Genomic DNA, 24,744 nt, shown 5'->3' with positions numbered 1-24,744 from the left:
ACCATGGAATTCCGAGAATAATCGGAAAATGAGCCGCTCTGATGAGATCGAATTGTATCAGTTCCGAATGTTGAAGGATGGTCGCAGTTAGAAACTCAGTAGACTGAGTAATAGGTCCGGAGGAGAGTGGGGTACCATCCACCCCTTCCACCTTCTGAGCATCTTCACGTTGCAAGAGGATGAGACCTTGCTGGTTGGCCCATACTGTGTCCATGAACACCCCCGCGGCCCCACAATCAAGCAGAGCCATGGTGGTAAGTTCTACGTGTCTTGTCTTCAACTGGATAGCTACTACCATGAGACGCGCATCCATTGCTGGGACTTGGGGCGAAACGGTAACAGAAACATAGGGACTAAGGTTTAGACCTCGGATGCTAGTCCCCTTTAGGTCCGAGGTCGATCGTTTCCCGCCCGCCTAGGTGGTACAGCTGGGCAGTTTCTAAGTAGATGGATATTAGATCCGCAGTACATGCATAGACCAGATTCTCTCCGTCGTCTTCTTTCCCCTGGTGTCAAAGGAGGCCGAGCTGTTCCAATCTGCATTGGTTCTTCCTTATGGCACAAGGATGGTATGGCAGGTAGAGAGGAGGCTGCAGCGGGATGGGTGACTGGGGTCTTTTGCTTCCTCCTTTCAGCCTTTCGTTCAGAAAGTCTATATTCTATCTGCAGAACCATCGACATGAGATCTGATAAGGTTGTGGGTCGAGCTATGCGAGCCAGCTCGTCCTTGAGTTCCTCCCTGAGACCTTGACGAAAGAGGGTATACTGGACCTGTTCCGGCCACCCTGCTTCTGTAGCCAACCGTTTGAAAGAGGAAATGTAGGAAAGCAGATCACTGGATCCCTGCTGCACTTCGAGTAGCTCTTCAGCCGCTACAAGTGTTATGTCGGGCTGTTCAAATGTCTGTTTCAGCACAGACAGGAAGGCATCATAATTCCGAAGAACTGGGTAGTTGGATGTGACGAGAGGTGTAGCCCAAGCCAGGGCATTACTTGTCATATTAGACACCATAAATCCCACCTTTATGTGGTCTGTGGAATAGGTCTGTGGACGAAAGGCAAAATGGACAGAACATGCTTCCAAAAATTCCTTCAAGCGTTTAGGGGCTCCATCAAACTTGCCGGAGGACAAGGCCATGGGAGGCAAATCAAACTCCCGTGCTTCTCGGTTAGTGAACAATTGCTTCAGGGTGGCATTCTCAGACTTGACGTTCTGTAGTTCTATATTCATAGCCTGAACAGCGGCTACCAACTCTTGTAACTGCTCCGGGGTAGCCATTGGAATCTTTTGGCGTTGCAAACTGTCAGATTCAAGTGTTCCCTTCACCCCTTCGGAGTCACTCCAATCCTCTTCCTCCTCACCTGTGAGTTCTGAGTGTAAGGTTCCTCCGAACCGCTTCTTCCACAGCTCTTCTTTCTTTTTTCCTTTTTTTTGCGAAAGGGATCTGCCCCAAAGGGAAGCCACCCTGACTTCCAAATAGAAGGTCTGGGGGGGGGGGGGGGCCCTCCTCCGGTTCAGACCAGAGGGGAAAAAGCCGTAGGCATAAAAAACCCCTGGGTGATGGACTGTGATGGTCTTCAATTCGAAATAGCAGAAGATAAGTCTTTGTATGAGAAGCCGGCAGGAAAGTAGCATGCAGTAAAAAGTGGACTGGAGAGCCTGCCTATAGAGGAACCCGGGGGGAGTCACAGAGACAGACCGCGAAAACACTGTAGCAAGACAGAAGGGGAAAGCTGGAGGAAAAGGGAAGGGGAATATGTACTAAGCTCCCTGCTAAACCTGGCGAGAGCCTGCGAGTCCCAGGGAGAGAGGAACAAAGAAAGACAAGAGGAAGGGCGCTAGCAGTTGGGAAGAGAAGCCGGCACCGAGAAAAGGCGCAGTGCAGCACACAAAGGGAGAAAAACTTACGAGCGCTCCAACCCGAAAGCCTGACGCGAGTAGGTTGCAACGCGCAGACTTCCGGGTAGGAGCGGCTAAAAAAGCGATCTCCCCTGGCGGCCGGCCGGAAGACTAGACCGCCACTGAGCGTTGCATGGAGACGTGGCGGAACAGCTAATGGCCGCTCCAACGCCATCGGCTCCATGCGCGCCAGTCGCGGCGGAGTGTGACACCTACAGCCTGTAACGGTTAGCGAAAATGAGGGGGTTTGCCCACATGGCCACCCTGCAAATCCCCTGGAGTGTGAACCCCTTGCTTACAATGCAGCCTTCCTTTTGACCCACCTCCCCGATGCCTACAAATACCATGTGATCTAATGGTGTGAAGCGTAAGGAGATGGTGTTGTGCACCTATCCCTTAAGTAGGCCACCAACATCTTGGGGCCATAGATGATGCCTCAAAAGTAATGAAGACACTACGTATGATTTAACATGCCGATACCGCCCACTTACTTCAGAAGAAACCTTGTAACATCCAAAGAGTGAAGGCTGATCTCCTTCCTGGAGCCTGCAAAGGAGGAGGGAAGAATAACATCTGCCCCATGAGACACTTGGGGTACAGCTTGGGTCTGAAGGAATAGTTGTGTCTGAGAACCACTGTGTCCTGACAAAACTGAAGAAAGAGGAGAGCAAAGGAGGGCACTCACACACCAGTTTACTGGTAAATGTTAAGAAATGTATTATCAATGTGGTCAATAGGGTCAAATTGGCAGTAGACTGTAGGGCCAGAAGATCTACAAGGATGTCCAGAGTCAGCACTAAACTTCAAGGATAATTGCAGCAAGGAAAGCAAAGTAGGTGCCTTCCACGCAGACAATCACCTCAGATGCTGCAACTCAGGCATCCCTAAATACTTTGATGGTTGCCAACTGACCACACATGGAGGAGTGTGCCAGACCCCCCTTCCCCAACCCCCACCCCACCCTCCCCCCCCCCCCCCCAAGTCAAATCCACCATAGAACTAATGGATGGGAACGGTGATGCCATGCCCCACCAGGGAGATATCTTTTTCCACGCACCATGAAAATTTTTTACAGTGCCTAGGATCTAGTTTAAGGAAGGATTGTCTCCAGGATCTTTGAACGGTACATGCTAACTGCCTGGATAGGCCCTGTTACAGTTAGTCCTGCTGCTCAACCTCCATAATTGACCATTGCCATTTAAGGGGCCATTGTTAATTTTAGTGTAAACGAGACCGGGGGGAAGTCTTGCCACCTGTGGAATAGACAATTTCAGTAGAAACTGGAAACAAGTTCAGCAATGTCAGAACTGAACACCCAGGTTGGCCTCTTCCCTTTCCACCTTGGTGATGACCCCGGCTAGGAGATAAATGAGTGGAAAGGCAAATATTCCCTGTATTAACGCTATATTCAATGCAACTGTATCACACACTGCATTTATGGGCGAATGTGTGCCAAATGTGGGAAGGCGTGCATTTGTTGAGGATTCAAATAGATGCATTGATGGATGGCCAAGCATACTGCTGATCTAGGCATACAATCATATGAATAAGAGACTGCTTGCAATGTTATGAATTTTCGACTAAGGGTGTCTGCTTTGGTGTTTCCAACCCTTTATGTGTAGAATGATTTGTGAAAAAAGATGCATTTCAGCCCATGCCCCTATGGAGACTGGTGGTTGCTTCAGTGTGTTTGACGCAGTGCCCCTATGTCTGTTGATGCTCTATGTGGACCTGGAAACCGGTGCGGATGGCTCAATGTGGAAAATGGGCCTGAGCCCAACGACCCAACTGGATAAAAGGTCCACCACCTTGGGATCAGCCATCCGGTCTTGGCGACTGGTGGGTCATTGTACACTACTTCTATGCCATTGCAAATGTTTTTCCTCTAACATGCAAGCGGTTCGTGTTTGCTTTCCAAGATGCTAAGATCAGCTTTCAGCTCTGCTCTGCTCTGCTCTGTGCTCCAGGTCAGGGCTGACAAAAAGGAATGTGCTGTTCACGGGTTCGAGCCCCTCATAAAGCCAAGATTGAGGCTGCATTAAGTTTTCAAAAATCTGAGGACTGGTGATCTTCTCCTTTGGGCAACTGGAAAACTGTTGGGACCCTCCTTTACCAATCACCCCCGTAGCTCATACCATACATTTTTTCGTGGTAAACAAAGGGAGTCTCATAGTGGGCTGGGGTCCTGGGGTCAAACTACAGAAGAATGGGGAATTTCTAAGAGATCTTCCGTATATCACCTTCGGCTGTCCCCATCATGGTTTAGGCGAGCTCCCTGCCCTCAGAGAGTGACATGTCAGTGACGTTATCACAGTGCCAAGATCTGTATGACAATCCAGGGTGGTAGAAAATATAGGGCGCCTGGCGGAGTCCTGATTTACCCAGGTGGGTATATGTACAAAAAAAAGGAATAATCAGGATGAAGAAGATACTACAAGTAAGCCAGTTGTGCCGTGCATGTATGTTTATTTTACATTGACACAGTCCTTTTTTAGTTCATTCAACAATTTATTTTACAGGTCTTTCGATAAGCACGAAAGTTTTTTGGCATCAAACGGACAAAAGTGATTGTGAACGGTGGTAACACGGGTTAAGTGTCAACCTCTGATGTATTGAGGTTAAAACTCCACACTGAAGTACATTCCCTGTATAGATGTGATAGAGAAAGAACTATCAAGCAGGGAAAGTATACCTGAGGCTTGAAAATGGCCCCAGGGTTAGTTCACACAAGGTGTACACAACAGATATTTACACAACATACACAAGGGGGAAGATACAGTTGTGTCACGGGGATCGACACAGGTGTGTTTCGGCCAAAACATGGCTTGATTGAAGCCGGTCTATATGCTGGCCTTCGTCAGGAAAGGCACCATTGGTGGTGCTGTCCATTGATTCTGCTGCTCCGGTGGCAGTGGCAAGCTGGGAAATATCCTCACGTGGTTGAAGGATAGTGTGTGCGTGATTGCACTTAGGAATATGCCTGAGAGTGCTTCAGGCCGACATCTCTCGGGTTCCCGCTGACTGTGAAGGGCCACAGTGGGTCCCAGATCGCAGTATGTCCGGCGTACCTCTGTATACGGGGTCCTCAGCTCGAAATGAAACTTTTAACCTCAATACATCAGAGGTTGACACTTAACCCGTGTTACCACCGTTCACAATCACTTTTGTCCGTTTGATGCCAAAAAACTTTCGTGCTTATCGAAAGACCTGTAAAATAAATTGTTGAATGAACCAAAAAAGGACTGTGTCAATGTAAAATAAACATACATGCACGGCACAACTGGCTTACTTGTAGGATCTTCTTCATCCCGATTATTCCTTTTTTTTTTGACAATCCAGGGTGCTGTTCTGAGCCAGAATGGACCCTTAAACTAGCAGTTTGGGACACACATTACAGATCATAGGTACTGGCAGCACAACATCCGGATGGTGATATAGTTCTAATCTTCCATCAGGTGCACTAATACCTGGAGTAATTCAGAGGGATGATTTGTTGCAAGGTCTTCTTTTTGAAACACTGGTTGCGGATTTAGGCGTTCCCAACCCCAAGATCTAGTAAGAGTTGAATACCTCATGATGAATTTTGAAAGATCAAGATGAAAACACCTTTCACCCTCCAATTCACTGGCACCTCTTGGATCGGTATCTTAATTACAAGGTCCTTTATCCCCTTATGGAGGGCTGCACTGTTCGACATTCTGGAGTGCCACCTTTCCCCAGTAGCAGGCAACAGATCATGGAAACCCAATCAAATACCCAATATCATAATGCTGTCTGTTCCGTGCCTCTGGACATGTTGAGGTCGCTACCGACAAGCCAATCTTCTCTTGTGGCATATTGAGGAATGCTGTAGTTTTGAACAGGTGTGGAGCATCTAACAGGATTCCTCCCTGGGCCGATGGTGTTCTGTACCTGAGCTTATAAATCCCATTTGATGCCCTAACCTGCACTGTGGAGAGAGGCTCGTATGGACTGGTGCCTTTGGTATATTGGTTTCTCCTTGAGGGGCCCAACACTCTTGCCCTCCTCGAATGTTCCGTGCACTTTTTCTTCCAAGTCACCACCAAAGGGCTTGACCTACAGGAACAGCACTGAAAGCTGCAGCCATCTGACGGCTCTGTCTTCAAATCCCTTATGTGAATGTATCCAAAGCAGCAACCAACCTCCTGCACACCTGCGGTAGACAAAAACATACTCCATTGTATTCAGAGTCTAATAGAAGCCCCACCATGCATCTCCTTTAATATCATGCAGAACTGCACTCGCTCTCCATTGAATCGAATTAGCAAAGGGCATGATAGTCGGACAGGAGAGCCTACAAACAATATGTAGCATTTGTGGTGGTTCCCAGGGACAGGTTAGGTCTGGGCGAAGGAGTTTCCATAGCTCATTCTGCTTTTTGCCCATTGAATTCTGAACGTCTTCTGCCAACATACACATGTAGCCCCGTAGGCTAGCTGAAATGAATCCCCTAGTAACGTAAATGCCTACTCACTCTTGAGTTGATACATTTTTGTTATAAATGTGGTACAGTGATCTGATCAAGAGTATGTTATTCTCAAGATTTTTTATTTTCACTGCCATTATGATGGGGAAAAAAAATCACAGGTGGGCAGGTGGGGGGGGGGGGGTCCCATGTTTTCAACATCATGTAATGATGGTGTATGGCAGGTTCACCTGTGGGCCAGGCTCTTGGGTTTGTGCAAACCTCATCTTGCCCGACATCTATGCAATCACGTACATTAGGTCCTTATTAGTTAGGAGTTTGCCCTTTGAGATTGCCCCTTACTCACTCCCTGAGAACAATGGGTCAGAGCTAGAGGTCTGCCTTTTCAGAGGGAGTGAGGAGAAAGAAAATAGAGGTTTCTTCATATGTAACATGCCTTGTATTCTCTACTTTTCTCTGCCCAGTGCCTCAGAATAATGACTGCTCTGAAGAGAGCCAGATAACTTCTCCTTTTAAATTCTCAGCACCTATTGCACCAGCTCAATCACAATGTGCACATTGCGCCTCTTTTATGCTAATGCGGGTGCATGCGTTGGCCCTTGCTTGATACACCAGACATTACGTGGTGTGGCATTTCTGGATTGGCTTTGCCTTATAGCGAGGTCTGCATGCTTTGAAGGTACCGGAGCAGACCGGATTCCACACTAGCCTGCGCCCTATTGCCCTCTAACTAACACCCAGCATGTCAATTTACCACTGCCAGGATCCATATGCTTGCCAGTGAGACCGTGCTGTTCCAGCCTAGCAAGAGCGGGCTAGAGTTCTGTGCTAACCTTGCTAATTGCACCAGGATCCATCTGCCTGGTATGGGAATTTTGTCATGGACGAGCTCCCTTGCTTACGACATACTGCCCTGCAGGCAGGCTATGGCAACCGGTTACCCTGCCCCATCTTGCATCCCTATTGTTGATCCTCGCCTATATCCACCCGAGGCTCTCATGAAAAAGGACACATTATAAATGTGCATACTGGTCAGAGGATAATTGTCCTCTAATGCTTGGACACTTTAGGTGAATCTCAGCTGAAATGCTTCAGCTCTCCTGCCGGCCAAATTGGGGAATAGATCAAATATTTAGTTTGGCTTTCATGGATCCCATTATTTGTCCTTCCCCTCGAGTCAATATACCCTCCTGCTTACAAGTGAACAAATACAAATATTCAGGACTGCCTAATCTCAGCAATCCAAAAATAGTGTATTGGAATACATTTTTATTAAAATATTGTATAGAAAAAGAAGTCAATGCATGAATGAATCTGACATTTAAGAACAGAAAGCACCCTTTTGGTCCTCCGATCACTCACACTTGTTTTACTGTAAAGCTATCTGTAGACCCAGCAATGTTTGTATCTGTTCTATGCTAGGCATACAGATACGTCAGTGGGTATGGGTAACAGCCTTTGGAGTGGATTCTCACTTTTGGGGAGTCGCAAGGGCCAAATTAACTTTAATGGAGTCTTACAACAGGAAATTAAACTTTGGGTTTGAAAACATTGCCACACGCTCAGAAGCAGAATGGCTAAAATACCTTAAACTGGGGAGTCCAAGAAATAGGAGAACACTCCTGAAGCTTTTGAGAACAGAAAAGCCCCTCCTGCTGGATGGGAGCACTGGTCTCTAACAGCAATATACAGCACACAAATTGAGTTATGCGCTCACATTACAAGGTGTTACAATCTACACCAAGGAGTTGGAGATAGGTCATTAAAAAAGGAGCACTATGCCAACAAAAATGCCCAGGTCGAAGCACTTTGGAAATATAGAAATGCCAAGGTTGAGGCTTACACAAGAGATTTTCCATCACATGTTAACGGTTGAATTTTTCAACAGGAAAATAAATTAAGAATCTAATGCATATTTTGAGAGGACGCTAATTAATTTAAGTTTTAAATGAAAACAGCAAACAAAACAAAACTTCTTCAAATCCGCATCTGAACATAGAAATGTGCAATAGGATCACAACATACATAATTTAGGGAAAGAAATAAGTGCATTTCCCATGGAATCTGTCAGGGGTTGAATTTCACATTATACATATAAAAACAAAGCTTTATCGGAAGTTGCTAAAAAAGAATTAATAAAGAGGTCTTGAGTGGCAGCCTCATCCTTTGTAAAAAAAAAAAAAAAAAAAAAAAAATCCCAATATTCTTTGTGCCATTCTTCTTGAAAGCACCTAATTCCGTCAATGGTTTAACCTGTCTTTCCAATTGACATCACATAACCTGTGCGGTCGTCTGTACCTTGAACATAGTTGGCCACGGAAATAAACCCATCATTCAACTTAATTGAAATATTTGACAAAATATAATGACATGATATAGCAGCACTAGGTTAAAAAGTTGCCATTAGATTATAAAACATGTCCAGTATAATGCATCCCAACTAGGGTTGTCAAATGACAGTCACTTGGGATACAAATGTTACCTGTCTTGGGTTGGGCTTTACCTTGAACTCATTTTTAATCTGGTTCTTTAGTCCAGTTGGGTCAAACAAAAGCTTCTAGTCACAGAGTAAAAAGCAGGACTACAAAACTTGTGTCACTGGCATGAGGTCATCTTCTGGTGCTGGAACAACTTTCCGAGTGAAGGTGCAGGCCAGAGCCTCCACTTTCAGAAATCATTAAGGTGGTTTTTGGGGCAGGCAGGTGCTTCCAAATCAATGAGTGTAGGTTACCTCTCACAGCAGAAGCATCTATAGATTGCCTGAAACACATTTTTGAAAACATTACAGCAATTACAGCATTTTATTGAATAATAGTGCAAATGTCTGTGCACACAGGCCAAAGTTGTGTTGGGTGGAGGTTTCCCCATCATTGTTTTAGTAAAATTTCCAATAATCGGCTTACTCAAATGAATTTGGTTATGTTTTTTTTTTTTAATTATTATATATTCTTAGTGTATGCAACCTGAAGTATGCTGTCAAGTGGTATCCCTGCCTAGGGCCTTTTCTGCAGTTATTTGAAGGTTATCATTGCTAAAATAGACATTTTGTTCACCTGGAAGATGAACGCGAAGTCTTATTATTGTATGCGTAAGGCTAAAGCTCCCACGAGAGGCGATTACCCGGAAAAGCGGGCACATGACGGCTTCGGACAAACATACATCTAGCTTTTTATTATATAGTATATATAGGATTTTCTGAATGGATGTATAAAGCCGTGGCAGAGCCGAGGAATGGTGGCAGTTGGGAATCTGATGCCCACCCTGACTCAAACATGGTGCCCAGGGTGACTCCCAACCCTCTTGCAAGGCTGGTACGGACTGATCACCAGCCCCGATGTTTTTAAAAATAAAAATGCATGCCGTCTACATGTATGGTGTAGCGAGCAACTCATAAATGGTTGCTTGGCAACCATGCGGATCCAGAGCATAGCAGTGATGCACCCTAGTGTTGAAGTCCTTCCGGGGATTCCTCCATCTGGCGCTCACCTATGTGGAAATAAATATTACAAAAACATTTCCGTTTTTCAGTAAAAACATTTTTACTTGCTTATATAAATACTCTAATTGGGAATTGGACTTACATTTTTACTCCCTAAAAAATCATTTTACTCCCAACTTTAAAAAACAGGGAGTAAAATACTCCTACCTCCTACTTCCAAATCTTATTTGGAGCGCTGGTTGTGTCAGCAGCTGCATGCTTCTGATTTACAATAACCATTATGGCAGCAGACTCATGCAAGGCATTTTCAGTGACCATTTCTGGTATTAATAAGTTGTCGGTGCAGCATCTCCAAGGGATTTACAGTGGCCATTATGATGGGTTAATACTGGCATAGATAGGTTGTGTCAGCAGCTTCCAGCATTCATGGTTTATGAACCATGATTATTAAACAATTTATTAAGTCAAAACAATAACCAGGGCATTGTGCTTAAAATCGGGAATGGATAAGCAGGAGCTAAAAGCAAATTATGGGTAAGGCATGGTATCAAACAGGGAAGACAGACACGTGATCACAGTTCAAGGGCATTTATTGAACTTCAAATGGGTTGACTGCCTATCTAAAACCTAAATCTAAGGATGGGAGCAAGCTACGATCATCAAAATACAATAACGCAGTGCTAGTAGAGTCTGTCAAAAAAAGGGCCTATAGTAATACACCTATTGCCAATCCTTACTACTAAATACAGAATTGTGTGGGACAACAATGTATGCAAAAGAAAAGTGTTCAAGAAATGATCTGTCAGGATAGTTGAGCAGTTGGCTTCCCTTCCCCACATTTTCAGCATGGGGCAACGCGGCCCTTGCAAGCTTAGCATACACTATGGCTTCTTGGCCCCGAGGTAACAGTTCAAATCATAGGCATCAAGGCCTTCCACCAAAGTCTCTCTCCCAATGACAGTCTCTTAATGCAGAGGGGCTGATGTAACAAATAAAAAAAACACACAAGTTCCTTTCCTTTGTCCGGGTTTTCACATTCACAAGTTCACGACTGGTCTCCCTCCTTCGGGCTCGGATCCTCTTGATATCAGAATTGAAGACTTTCGAATGTGCATTGGGTTTTGCTTTGTCGCAGGACCACTTCAATTTGTATTTCACACCAATCTTCTACTTTCATTTCTCTGGTCAGAATATCTTACAGAGACCTTTCATTGAACACATTCTCGGTGCCGGACCACTGTCGACGGTATCGTAACTTTCCTTCTCAAGTTCAAACATTCAACAGTTTAGATTTACTTGTGTCTTTCATCACATGTGTTTAACACTGTTCGTTCCAGCGCTGATTATCTCATTATGCAATGTTGCCACTTGCAACCTTGACTTCAACACAGACAAGTCTTGCATCGGTCTCCCCAACTAACCGGCTGTGTTGATCTCTGTCGCTTCTTTGTTCTTGAAGCCAAGGACGATACCACAGCATCTGCTGCTCCTCCCCGCCTTGGTCAGTTACGCAGGAGGGCCCTCAGTATCTCCGACACACAAAGTAGGATTCTTTAGTTTGGTTTCCTGGCCTTACGCTTTCTGCCTTGAAGGTTTCTTGAAAGTAACGGCGTCCTGCCGAAAAAGTCAAGGGTGCTTCCCTTCTTATGAACGCTTCGTGCTTTGCCGCCTTTCTTCCCTCGTTCAGATGCCGACTCGAAACCGCTGTACGTTTGTGTGCTTTGCCTCGCTCAGAGTGTGCTCTGCCTTTTATCCAAGTGGGGAAGTGTAATGGAAGTCAGGTGTGAGTGATTGTCAATAATTGCCGGACCTCGCCTGACCATAGCATTGGGACATGTCAGGTACACTGCTCGGGTGAGAGTCTGTTTTCTCCCAGAGCGGGCTGTCTGTGTGAAAGTGCTGGAGAAGGCAAAGTGGGGGGCAGCAGACAAGCTTCCCACGTATCCTACTTGGTAGGATGGGATAAAGGGGAGGGATATCGCATCTCGCCATTCAGTGTCCCAATCTCCGAAGACCCATCACCCAGGTGATCCTGCCGCACTGTTCCACCCCCAGGGTCTGGATCCAAAGGTGATGGGCCTGCCCTGGCCACCTGAGAGAGAGATCCGCGGGGACTAGTGGGTGAGACACCTTCTAGTTTCTCACAGTACTCAACATTAACCAGTGACCAGGAGTTACCAGTGGGGAACAAGGAGCTAGTAGATAGCGCTACACAAATCTAACTTCCACGTAAAATGTAATCATTACATTTTGTCCATAATTTATGTCCGCTTGTGTTTTAAATGTCATATAGATATGTCCTTGTGTGTATTTATAGATTGTCCCACACACACACACAGAGTTAAATTCACATACTTGTGTTTGTTTGGCATTTGTTGGCCTAGGGAGCCAAAAGTAGCTCTAGGGGCCATTGTTGTAAAGCTAACCAGGCTCTTCTAGGCTACACGCCGGAGCTAAATAGCTCCCAGCTCCCCTTAATTTAGATCCCTGGGTAACTTGAGGAATGAATGGTGTTGACAGTAGTTTACATCCATAAACATAATTTCATTCAGTATAGCTTTTAAAAGTATATACAGCAATACAGAGATACAAGCAGACAAGACGGCACAACAATATAATTGTCAAAACATCTATATAAAGTACAACGTGCAATCAGTTATTAAAATACAATGTTGATGTTTAAGACTTGCTGGAAAGGGCAATCAAGATTGACAGCACACCCTGCTGGTCTAATAGCAGTGCTCCAATGAATAGGGCAACTAGTAACAGTCATGAAAAAAATAACTAATAGAAAGTTATGGGTTTAATTATGTTTTCAACGATATAGACAAGCCCACTCCATTGATAGAAGAACATTATAGTTGCTTCACACACGACGTTGCAGTGTGTGGTTGCTAGTTTTCGACAAAGAGCCTGGTCTTCTTCAAGGCCAGATTCAAAAATTAAGATTACTAAAATGTGTTTCATGAAATGTACTGGACATTTTTCATGTTTCCATAGAGAATCACGTGTACATTTTGTGCTCTTGCTATGCTCAGTTCCTCGCACTAATTTAAGGAAATGATTAGACCCTGCACTGAAAACATTCACTACCTGTCAGGGCTCAGCAATGAATCATGTAGAATCCTGGTGCCCCATCAGCAGCTATCCACCCTATGCCGGGGAACAAAAGCTGGGTTAAAGTGTTGGGAGGAGAACAATTGGTAATTTCTCAAAAGCATCCAAATGCCTTCATAGTGCTAGGAAATTACTAGAACCAACAACAGCCGGGCCAACTAAGAATACAAGGTTACACCCACAGGATTTAATTGCTCTATGCAACTTCCAATGATTACTTTTATAAACCAATCTGAAAGTTACTTATGAATTCATTTAAAACGCCACAAATTGTCACCATGTCCTGGGGCATTTGTCCTCTGCTGCTTGAAAACTGTTAATACTTCCATTAGATGTCCTTTTTCCCAGTTGTAAATGGGTGCATGTGTGTATATAAACAGTAATTGTGTGCATCTAAAACGCTGATCCACAAAAAAGATTTATTTTTTTTTAAAAGAAAAAAAAAAAAAAAAAAGAATACTGCCATGTAAAATAATGGGCATCATAATGTTCCAAAATACAAGGAATAATTTCCCAGGAAATTACAGTAAACAATATTGTTACTGATAATAAAAATACTCTGCAATTTAATAATGCTCATCAGAATTCTTGTCATGGATCCGAGCTCTTCCTCCGGATATTAAGCTCACAGGATATCCAATGAATTTTAAGCCACTATATATTGTCCCAAGATATTATTCATTACAGAATAGTGTTTGTCATAGTTCTGCTAAAATAAAAAGCTTCAAAACATAACCTGTAAATAAAGGTCACACTTAAAACGTCCACAATAAAAAAGATTGATATGTTTTAGGATGTGAAAATGTTTTAAAACTATTTTTTCTGTCTACGGTCAGTTAACATTGTCAGTCTCTACAAGGATGTGCACTGTGAGCATACAATGTGTTATTACTATTTTATCCTGTAATGCAAATGTGACAGAATGGCATCTGGTGAGGGTGGAATAGCTTGAGCTTTTTTGATTTTTTATTACAGAAAATGATGCAGTAAATTCTGTTTCTGAAGGCGAGGTGTGCTAATCAGGCTCCCCTTTCACAAATGCTCTATTGTAAAGTTATAGTGCACGCATGTGCCTTTGCTGAGACGACCATCTGGCACCTTCAGCACCATCCCTGCAGGGGCAAAGAGCAGGTTCAATGATCATAAAAGCCTTCCTGACAGCTGTTGGAATACAAAGTTCCTGCAGGCAGAGGTAGCTTTTTAACTGCCAGCAATTCTGATCGTGTAACCTAGTTAGCCAGAAGGTGCATACAACTGTACATGCAAGCAGTGTTGGCATGGTGGGCTCCTAGGGAAGCCACCAATCCAAAGGGAACAGTGGGGGTAAACTGATATGAACCAAGGCTTCTCTGCTAGGTGTGCACTGGAAGTGAATGACCCCTTTTGGTGCTAGCCAACTCCCTAGAGTGGCGTCACAAAATTTTAAGGACTCGCCTTGTCCAGAAAACCCTGTACTGGGTCTCCCCATCAAAGCACAATCATCTGAATTCCTGTTTTGTCACCTCAAGACACCTCTGGCCAGATCTACCACAAGTCATGCCCTCTGAGGCGCCACAAGACCTGTGGTGCTGCTTTTGGCACTCTATGCAACTTCAAACAGCTTGCTGCACTTTGAATCATCCAGACACTTGCTCGACCCATTGAAGCGGAAGAACGCTTCTCAACCGAAATGTGAGCTCGACATCGTATTCGACTGTCTTGCACACCTTACCGATTTAACAGAAGCCCCATCTTGCCACATACTCGATCACTAACCCGAAACTTTGGAAGCCATCCTCTCGCCATCTTAAACACTGAACATACCCAATGAGAGTCTGCCCCTTGGCATAGACTCTGGCCGCTAGTGGGATTGCATCGACTCAAATGTCGAGATATCGGGTCAAATGCAGCAAAATCACCTAGAAGCCTGGCTGGATGCTATGCAGCAGCAAACCAATACTTAAGGTACTGTGAAGAGGCCCGGTCACCGATCCACTTTTGGGACCAAAGTGACTTCAGCTCCCCTGCTCTACAAGACAGATCCTTGAACTATTGACATTGATGCCAAGTCTCTTGCCTTAACACCCCTGCTTATCAGCCCAATGGGCCCTTTGACACAAAATTCTGCATTCTATGGCTTTCTTTTATAAGAGTGGGTTTGTGGCATGTTGCATTGCTTTTACTAAAGTTCCTATATATTGATGTAATCTTGATTTAACATCTTTTCATTTTGAAACCATTATACTGAAGTTGGTTGAGTTGCTGCTGCAATCAGCTCATGCCATCTCCTGAAGATATAGCCTGAGCTGGGCCTGCGTTACCCAAAGAAGCAAACAAGGTATATGTGCCAGGCTGTCCCTTTTTCACCTTCATTAATGTGACCACAGTTTGTTTAGTAGTAGTGTGGGGCAGAGTAGGCAAATTGACCACTATGCATCCCTGTATTGCTGAGGAGCAGTAGTGTGGTGCAGAGAAGGCAGATTGACCACTACACATCCCTGACCACTACACAGCCCTGTATTCCTGAGCAGCAGCAGTCATTTTGTCTACAATAACCACGGTTTTTGAGTCTTTGTAGTTCTGTTCTTATTGGTCCTCAAACTGACCATGTGACATTCTTAACCAATCAACATGTTCCTAGTCCATAAATCACGCTGTCCTACTATTCATCCTCTTTCTTTGCAGCTCGGTAGAGAGTTAAGTGACTTTTTTCATTATTCTATGTATGTGTGATTACGTGAGTGTTTTGACTAGGCATACTTGCACACACACGCGCTCTATCAGGAGTGTTGGCGGAGCATATCTGCATCGGTTTAGAGTCTTTGAAGTTGCAGTCGCGACGGGGCTGGTGCTCCAGCAACCGCAACTCCAGGGATCAAACACAGAGGGCACTGCGGTCACGGAAGGGAGAGCGTGACAGGACCGCGTAGTTCCAGCGCTCTCTCTCCTCATTCCTCAACCGTTAGAGGGGTATTGCAGTCATATAATACGAGCGCTGATATATTCCTTATACTTACCAGCTTGACAGCTACGTTCCATTTCATTTCGCTTTCAAAGCGCAACGTTCCATCAGGATCGCGTTACGCGATCAAGGAGCACCGCGCCCCTTCAGGCCACAATAAGGTACTGCAATAACAATGCGGGCACAGTCCCAAGTAAAACCTGTAATATTATATATATATATATATATATATATATATATATATATATATATATCATATATACTTATATCAGACCAGGTGATTGTTATATACATATATATTTATATCTCTCTACAGAAAGAGGGTATATATATATATATATATATAAGATCATAAAAATTCCTGGTATAGATTTGAAATCCCCAGTGTACTGTGCAGACATGAGCTCCTCTAGTGATGAGGGAAAGGCTAGCATTAGCCAGAAGAGGAGGCATGCGCGATGACTCAGGTCCTCCAAAAAGCCCTGAGGGCCTTGTTGGGACAAGGGCCACAGCAAATAGCTCTGATGGAGGACTGGCTCAAGTTCTCACAACAGGGACTGGAGGAATTCAAAGGGCGGAAGGCACAGGGAAAATCAAAAGGGGGCAGAAAAGCAGCCCGTAGGGCAGAAGAAACCCACCCCCCCCCGGTCACACCACCAAAGAAGAAAGGTGGTAAGAGAAGGAGAATAAGAGTAAAGGTTGGGCCTAGCAGGGGACAGGATAAATCCTCAGATACCTCTGATTAGGGTGAGGAGGACTGGGAGGAAGAATACTCAAAGGAAGAAGAAGAGGTACATTCTATATCTTCCTCAGAAGACGAAGGCCACAAAGCGCCAAAGAAAAAGAGGAAGGAGGAGAATGGTGCAGGTGATGAGGACTTTGATTCTGAAGCACTAATCCACCTAAGGTCATCCGAATGGGAGCCGCCAGAAAGAATATCGGCCTACTTAAGAAAGCGCCTGAGGGCACCCCTAGCTAAAGAAGCTAGGAGTAAAATGAGGGCAGAATGCCCTAGACCTCACCTCCCAGAGGGTGCAGCAGATACACCCGAAATAGATGATAAAATGATCATGTTCATGATAAGTACACTAAGGACGGGCGGAAAGGTCTAGATAGGTCCTGGCGTTCATGCCAAGACAAAATGCTGGACATGACAGGGCCCCTCACTAAGATTCTTCAGATTGGTGAAGAGGCCAGAGAAAAAGGGGAGCCAGTGGACCAGACAATCCTGATCGGGTGGGCCCAGAGGGCAGTATGTATGTTGGGAAATACCAACCATGCTATCACCACAGAGAGAAGGAGGTCTCGGTTGGTTAAGATAGACCCAAAGTTAAGCGAGTTAGCTTCTTCAGAGTCAGCGTCAACCACGAAAGAAAATTATTTGGAGATTCCTTCATTAAGGATTTAACTAAGTTTGCGAACTCCTATGCAGAGCTGGACAAGGCACAGGCCTCTCTCAAAAGTGTTTGGGAGACAAATTTTTGGACGGGCCAGCAGAGGCAGGGGTCGCTCGGCTGGCCGATTCCACTTCAACAGATCCTACTAGGGCAGAACACATTGGCGAGACCAGGAGGATCGAAGACAAAGCCTTTCTTCCCATCAAGGGGTAGAGGAAGGGGCAGAAGCTGGCGACATGGGGAGCGTAAACAAAATAACCCAGGTGAGAGCAAGCAACCCACACTTAATTACCCCAGAAGTAGGGGGTAGGGTAGCAGAATGTATGCAAAATTGGCTCACTATATCAGGGGACACCTGGATTATAGAAACCGTACAAGGTTTTCACATACACTTCTTAGAGACACCTCATCAAGAGAACCCGCCAAGGGGTTTAGAACTAAACAGGGAAGACAAATTATTGCTGGAGAAAGCGCTGAAAGCACTAGAAAGCAAAAAGGCTATAAGACCAGTAACAGATTACTCAAAGGGGTATAAGCGCAATATGTTTCTCGTGAAAGGGAAACACAAGGTAAGACCAATTATAAACTTGAAAGGCTTAAACAAATACGTGGTGTACAGCCACATCAAGATGGAAGGGATACACCTGTTAAGAGATCCCTTGATTGGCTAGCCAGGATAGATTTAAAGGATGCATATCTGACCACACTCATAGCAGAGGAACACTGCAGATTCCTGAGGTTCATATGGGGAGAATCGACATGGGAGTTTGGATGTCTGCCCTTTGGCCTGGCATCAGCACCATGGTGTTTCATCAAGATGATGAAACCAGTAGTGACGCACCTCAGGAGTCAGGGGATAAAACTCATAATTTACCTAGAAGGCATATGTCTGATGTGTCAAGAGAAAGAAACATTACTAGTACAAGTGCAGCCAACAATAAAATTGTTAGAGGACCTGGGGTTCCTAATAAATTGGCAAAAATCCAAAATAGTTCCGGAACAGTCATTAGAATTTCTGGGATTCATAGTGGACTCGGTTCAGGGATCTCTCAGTCTACCCGATCCCAAGGTGAACGATATCAAAAAGCAGTTAAAACACACTCTAGCGAAGAGAGAACTGTCACTGAGGGACATTGCAAGGTTAGTGAACCGCCTAGTGTCATCAATCCAAGCGATATTTCCAGGACCACTACATTACAGGGCATTCCATAGGTTGAAGATCAGACACCTGAGGAGGGGCGCTTCTTACAAAAAAAATGTTGCCATCTCCCAGGAAGTGAGGGTAGAGTTGGAATGGTGGTTACACCACATGGATGCATGGAACGGGAGGGCCATATTTGGCTCTTCCCCGGACCTGATCATCGAATCAGATGCCAGAAGATGGGGCTGGGGAGCCCGATGCGGGAACCTGTCGACAGGGGGCCGGATCAGGAGACGACTATCCATATCAACTGCCTGGAGCTACTAGCAGGGTCCTTCGCAGTGAAATGCTGGACTCAGGAGAGGGCACAATGTTGCGTCCTGCTAAAGATAGACAATGTCTTTGCAGTCAAGTACATAAACAAACTGGGTGGGACAAGATCCAGACTACTGGCAACGCTGGCAAAAGATTTCTGGGAACTCGGTCTTCAGAGGGAGGTGTCAGTAACAGCGGAGTACCTGCCGGGCCATCAGAACGAGGTGGCAGATTGGAACTCCAGATACCTCAGAGATGCCAGCGACTGGAAGCTGGACGAGGAAGTGTTCAAAAATCTAATGATGCGATGGGGACCATGTCAGGTCGACTTATTTGCATCAGACTAAACAAACAGTTAACCCGGTTCTTCAGCTGGAGACTGGACCCAGAGGCAGAAGCGACAGGTGCCTTCCTACAGCCATCAGGTCAACAGCCAAACTACACTTTCCCACCTTTCTCTATGATAGCGAGGACGCTAGCCCAGGTGAGGCGCCAGAAAGCATCCCTAGTAATAGTTATGCCGGACTGGAGGGAGCAATTGAGGTTTCCCAGTTTACTGGTGTTATCAGACTACAACCCAGTGGCGCTACCCGATGACAAATTAATTGTGTGAGACCCCAGGGGTCTCAGTCATCCACTAGTGAGGTCAGGCAGACAACCTAATCGCATGGGCGATTTTAGGAGATCTTGGGTTAGGCCAGGACTATCGAATGAGGCTGAAAACATCATTAACGAATCCTGGGCCCCAGGAACACACAGTGCTTATAAATCTGCATAGGTTAGATGGAGTAGCTGGCATTTGGAGAGGGATATTCATCCCGATGGAATGGATGTAGTGCACATAGCCAATTTCTTAGCACAGTTGGCAGCCCAGGGGAAGGCATACAGAACTATTAACACGCCAAGGTCCGCGATATCGGCAGGACACCCTAGGATAGAAGGTATAGCAATAGGTGAACATCCCCTGATCTGTAGATTAGTAAAGGGGGTAAAAATGACTAGACCTCCTAGTGAAAAATACACTCATTTGTGGGATGTATGTACAGTGTTAAGATTATTTCTTTCATGGCCAGAAAAGCTAACTCCAATTTTTTGTTAGTACCAAGATTCAAACTCACTAAATCTGGTGGAAGTAAGACCCCCAGGAGTATCTCAATTACTGATAGCAATTTGTAAACCCTTCAAAGCCATAACTCCGGCTACCATACCCAGATGGTTTAGATGGGTAATGGAACAGGCAGGCATTGATGGGAGTAAAATATGGCGCTCACTCAGCTACAGGAGCGATGGCTACCAAGGCTTTCAACATAGGTGCCAGAGTAGAGGACATTATGAGGTCGGCAGATTGGTCGAATGAATCGACTTTTAAAACCTTCTATTTTAACCCAATGGAAGGTGTGGCATCGTTAGTGGCGAGTAAGCTTTGAACAAGCATAATCCGAGCCTCCAGTCTTGACAAAGAATTCAGATTTTCAACACATTCGTTCCAGAAAGTCATAATTCTATTAAAGACACAGAGGCAAAGGATTATCATTCCCTATCAATCATAAGAATGTAATGTAATTAAAAAAGTATTGAAATGTTTTACATGTTTTTTCTATAACTAATGAAATGATGCATGGTGAATACAATAAGATGGTACAGTTTTGTGAAATGCACAAGAGGAGAATATTGATTAATTGTGGTTGGATTTACGATTGTCCCACCCTCTTTCGGTTTATAGTCACCATTTTACTTTGTTTTCTATAGGTACGGTGGCAGACAACAAATAATCCGGAAATTTAACTCTTATTGGCCTGGAACGGACGGAATTACAAAAGTTCACTGGACGCACTCTCGGCTGGATAAAGAAAGAGGAGGAATAGTAGAAGGACAGGGTGATTTATGGACTAGGAACATGTTGATTGGTTAAGAATATCACATGGTCAGTTTGAGGACCAATAAGAACAGAACTACAAAGACTCAAAAACCATGGTTATTGTAGTTTATTGAGTTTTGTGCTTTCATGTTTTATTGGTTATACTTTGCTGCTGATCAGTAAATTTGGAAGAGAAGCATAATCCTTTGCCTCCGTGTCTTTAATAGAATTATGACGTTCTGGAATGAATGTGTTGAAAATCTGAATTCACTCAGAGCTCTGCTCCAGATATCATGCAAGCTCTGTCGGAGATGTGCTTGAGACCAAGAGAAAGCCCTATGCATGGCAACACCAAGATTAATTCAGCCGAGTTTTGTTTGTGATAAAACTAAGATCTGCTCATCATAATAAACAGATCCACTAAATGTACTACAACTTTCAACACCTTGCTCCTATTAAGTGTTCCTTAACCTTTATTGGTTGATCTAAGAAGAGGTTTAGTAGTCTTGGGAAATATTAATATAAATGATCAAGTAGATAAGAGCTCAAATTTGGACAGTCCATACGATGTTCATAACAAGTATTAGCAACGACAGTTGACACTTGAAGTCCCATGAAGCAGTCGCATGGATCCAGTCCTTCCTAAATAACAGGACAATGCGAGTTTTCTCTCCTCTAGCAGCTGCAGACCCTGCACCTATTTCATGCGGCGTACCCCAAGGATCATGTGTATCTCCTACACTTTACAATATTTTCACAAAGCCCCTTTTCGATGCTCTAGACGGTCTAGGTATCACCTACACTAGCTATGCAGACGATACACAGATCCTCATCCCGTTGACGGGAGATTATGAAAAGGATTTGGCCTTTGTGAATAGCATCTACCGCATCATCCAGGCATGGCACGGACTATGTCTGAATGATGACAAAACCGAACTCCTCATTCTAGGCACCTCATCCAACATCAAAAAACTAGGTCCCAACTATGACTCCTTTATAATTGACAATAATATCATTACTGTGGCCAAAGTAGTCAAAACACTTGGCTTCTACATAGACTCTACGCTGGCTTTTGTTAATCAAGTGAGTGCCATGGCCTCAGCCACCTCCTACACCTGCAAGTTAATTAGAGCAGCCAAGCCTTACCTCTCACCCAATAACTGTGTCAACCTAGCAAGGGCACTAATCCTGTCGAAGCTCGATTACTGCAACGCCCTCTACATAGGTAGTAACAAACACATCACCGCCAAAATACAGAGACTTCAAAATAATGCCCTGAGAGCCGCCCTAAACTTCCCTAAAAACGCCCATATATCAGACCATAGGAGATCCACCAACTAGCTCTCCACAAAAGACAAAATCCTCCTTAAAACAGCGTCTCTCACACACAAATGTCTTAACCACGCAGCCCTGCAATACCTTATAGACAGATTCACCAGACAAACAGCCTCTCGCCCCCTAGAAAATCTTACTCCAATCTTTTGTTAGTACCAAGATTCAAACTCTCTAAATCTGGTGGGAGCAGCTTTGCTGTTAAAGCAGCACAAAATTGGAACTCCCTTCCCCCTGCTCTAAGGGAAGATCTCCCCTACCGGCAATTTAGATACAATCTGATTCAACGGCTAAAAGAACATGATGCCTAACCTCCACCCACTGACACCTGGGATATTATGTATATTTTGTATATCTGTTTTGCTTTATTTATGTGTCACACGTGTATTCTTGTAAATTTACTGTATATACATCTGCAATTCTTTGACTATACACATCTACAGCCTTGTAACCGTAGCTGTACCTCCTTGTTTAATATGTAACTAACTTAAGTTGAACAACCCTCTTTTTGCCTTTGCGCCCGAATACTCCTGGGTCTGGTGCGCAATACAAATAAATAAACGCAATACAAATAAATAAACAAACAAACTTGGCCAATCAGGATGATCAAATGGGCATTATTTAGTAGTTCATACCTGTATTCCGAGCAGACTGACTGGCTGCTTTGGTTCTCCCCTGCACACAACCCAGCCTCTGCACATTTCCTCCTACCTTCAAAACACCCAGCCATCCATGGCCAAGTAACTCCCTAACCCGCCTTTGGTGCCAAGCCCTGGCAGCAATCCTCTCTGTTGACCACTCCTTGGATGTTACAAAAATGCAAGATGAGCAACCCAGAGAGCCCATCAGCCCCTTCTATGGCAACCACCTTTGCTGGGTGTTGTCACAAAAGAAAAGGCTCTTTGCATTCCAGTTTGGTACACCAAAGCAGATGGTGACATCACACCACCCTTTCGTTACTGTGGCCTACGATCTTGAGCAAAGAGCCATTACTGCCTGGTAATGTCCATCAAACTCATCATCATGGCTTGAAGAAAACAATCTTGATGGGCACTGAGCAATAAAGGTAATTGAGTTAGATCAGTTAAATTGCAACTGACAGGGGTTAAGATTTTAAGTTGAAATCTACAAGCCAGCCATAAAAAGCCACTCTTGCCACCTCAATTCTATTCAGTCACATGGCACAACATTTTTTACTTGCCATTACTTACGTGACAGTCAACTATAAGGAGGGAGAGGGTTGGTGGTGTGGTGTGTGTCAAAACGTGTAGAAAGAAAACCAAACAGAATATTAATACGGTGTCCGGCCAAAGGATAGAAAAAAAAGGATCAAATGTCCTTTTTTTCTAAACCAAAAGGACTGAGAAAAAAAAGGGTCGAATGCTTTTTTATTTATTTTTTTTTAAAAGAAAACACGGGGTTGGGGGGAAATCCCCATAAAAAAAAAATCAATACAAAAAAATGTGACCCTTTTCTTCAGTCCTTTTGGTGTCGAAAAAAAGGCATTCGATCCTGTTGTTTTAGATCCTATCAACTATTAATACAGCACAGTTGTAGAAATGATCAGGACAAAAAAAAAACAGCAGAGCAGCATCATTGGCCTGTGGCACGGTACAATTCTGCAAAACCTGCATGGATGGTTAGCCCTAACCAACTGTCAGGCAAGAGGGATAGAGAGGTTGTGGGAGGAGTAATATGTGACCAAGACCATCGAGTACCATACCTGATCAAAGGAAAAAATATGGCTGCCATGCCTAGACCATGCTCTTACTGTCCCTTTAATAGTATAGCAGCCCTGCTGAGAAGTTCCAGTGCGGGACAAATGACAAATGTAGCAGCCGTCCGCGGTAAAGTGGTAGGACTGCCCCAATAAACGCGTTACAGCTCTTCTGTGAAGTGTATGTAGTGCACTCTTTAATGCAGCACTTAAACAACTGCTGCCATATTAAACAAATGAAAAGTGTCTGTAGTTCCCCGTTAACTCAAATGCATTGCAACCCTGTTATGAAGTTGTGTATGACATACATGAACCGTCACTAGAGCTGTAAAGCATTATGTTACGGGTTATATTTGGCAGCGAGGTTTAACGGACAGTCAGATAGATCTGTAATAGAGACTCCGTTCAAGAACAACCACGTGTGTAACGCCAAACCCTGAACACATGTAATCACATTACAAAAAACTGGACCGCTCTCTGATCACACCAGCCCCCTTACATATCCAAAAAATGCTTTAACCTCGCTTCTCGTTCACAATCCCATGATATCTCAAACTACTGCGGTCTGTCACATGTACCCCGATTGTGGAATTAAGACGTAATTTTCAATCCGAGTTTTGAAAAGGGAGCACTCTTGCATACTTACAAGATGATGCGGCAGCCTGGCTCTTCCCAGCAACTTCCTTGTTATGCTGTCACCAGCATGCCCGCCTCACGGCGACTCCCTCTAAGACGGCGAGCGGCAAAGGACAAACCGCGCTTCGTATGTAGGCAATGAAAGGGGAAGGCGATGTAGACGAAGGACAGCAGCAGCCAAGTTAAACGAGATGGCAATCTGTTTCGGTCCGCCGTTCATAACTGTCCTCCAAAGCAGAGTGAGGAATACAATAAAATTAATAATGGACGACAACAGTGCACAGCTTTAATAAAGAAACAATATGTACTAGCTTAACCAGCAGAACGTGCCACCTTCGTAATGCTTCAGCGTCCTATGCTGGCAGGCAAAGATATCAGTGGAATGGTTATTTTTTTTAACAGTGTTTTTTCTCAAAAAGTTTGTCTATGAAAAATATTGTATGTCATGTTCGGGACATCCACATATTTATATGTGAGGCGGGGCTAGGGTGGGGGCAAGAGAGTA

The 24,744-nt window shown here is 44.5% G+C and overlaps 1 protein-coding gene across 3 annotated transcripts in view; it reads right to left on the bottom strand.

Annotated features, from left to right (window-relative positions):
* Positions 1 to 24,397, bottom strand: part of ATG5 (autophagy related 5) — a 1,002,579-nt gene extending 978,182 nt beyond the window's left edge. For 2 of the 3 annotated variants that reach the window (XM_069606580.1, XM_069606581.1), the window contains exon 1: positions 24,250 to 24,378. The gene's annotated coding sequence lies outside the window, so the exon portion shown is untranslated. Of the gene's footprint in view, positions 1 to 24,249 lie in introns of all 3 variants that reach the window. The other variant, XM_069606579.1, reaches the window with a different exon arrangement.
* Positions 24,398 to 24,744: the final 347 nt, after the last annotated feature.

The sequence above is a fragment of the Ambystoma mexicanum genome, chromosome 4p (genome assembly GCF_040938575.1).
Source record: "Ambystoma mexicanum isolate Mex_15411 chromosome 4p, UKY_AmexF1_1, whole genome shotgun sequence".
NCBI classification, from domain to species: domain Eukaryota; kingdom Metazoa; phylum Chordata; class Amphibia; order Caudata; family Ambystomatidae; genus Ambystoma; species Ambystoma mexicanum.
The sequence above is the reverse complement of the archived record's forward strand: the minus strand, read 5'-3'. Positions and strand labels throughout refer to the sequence as shown.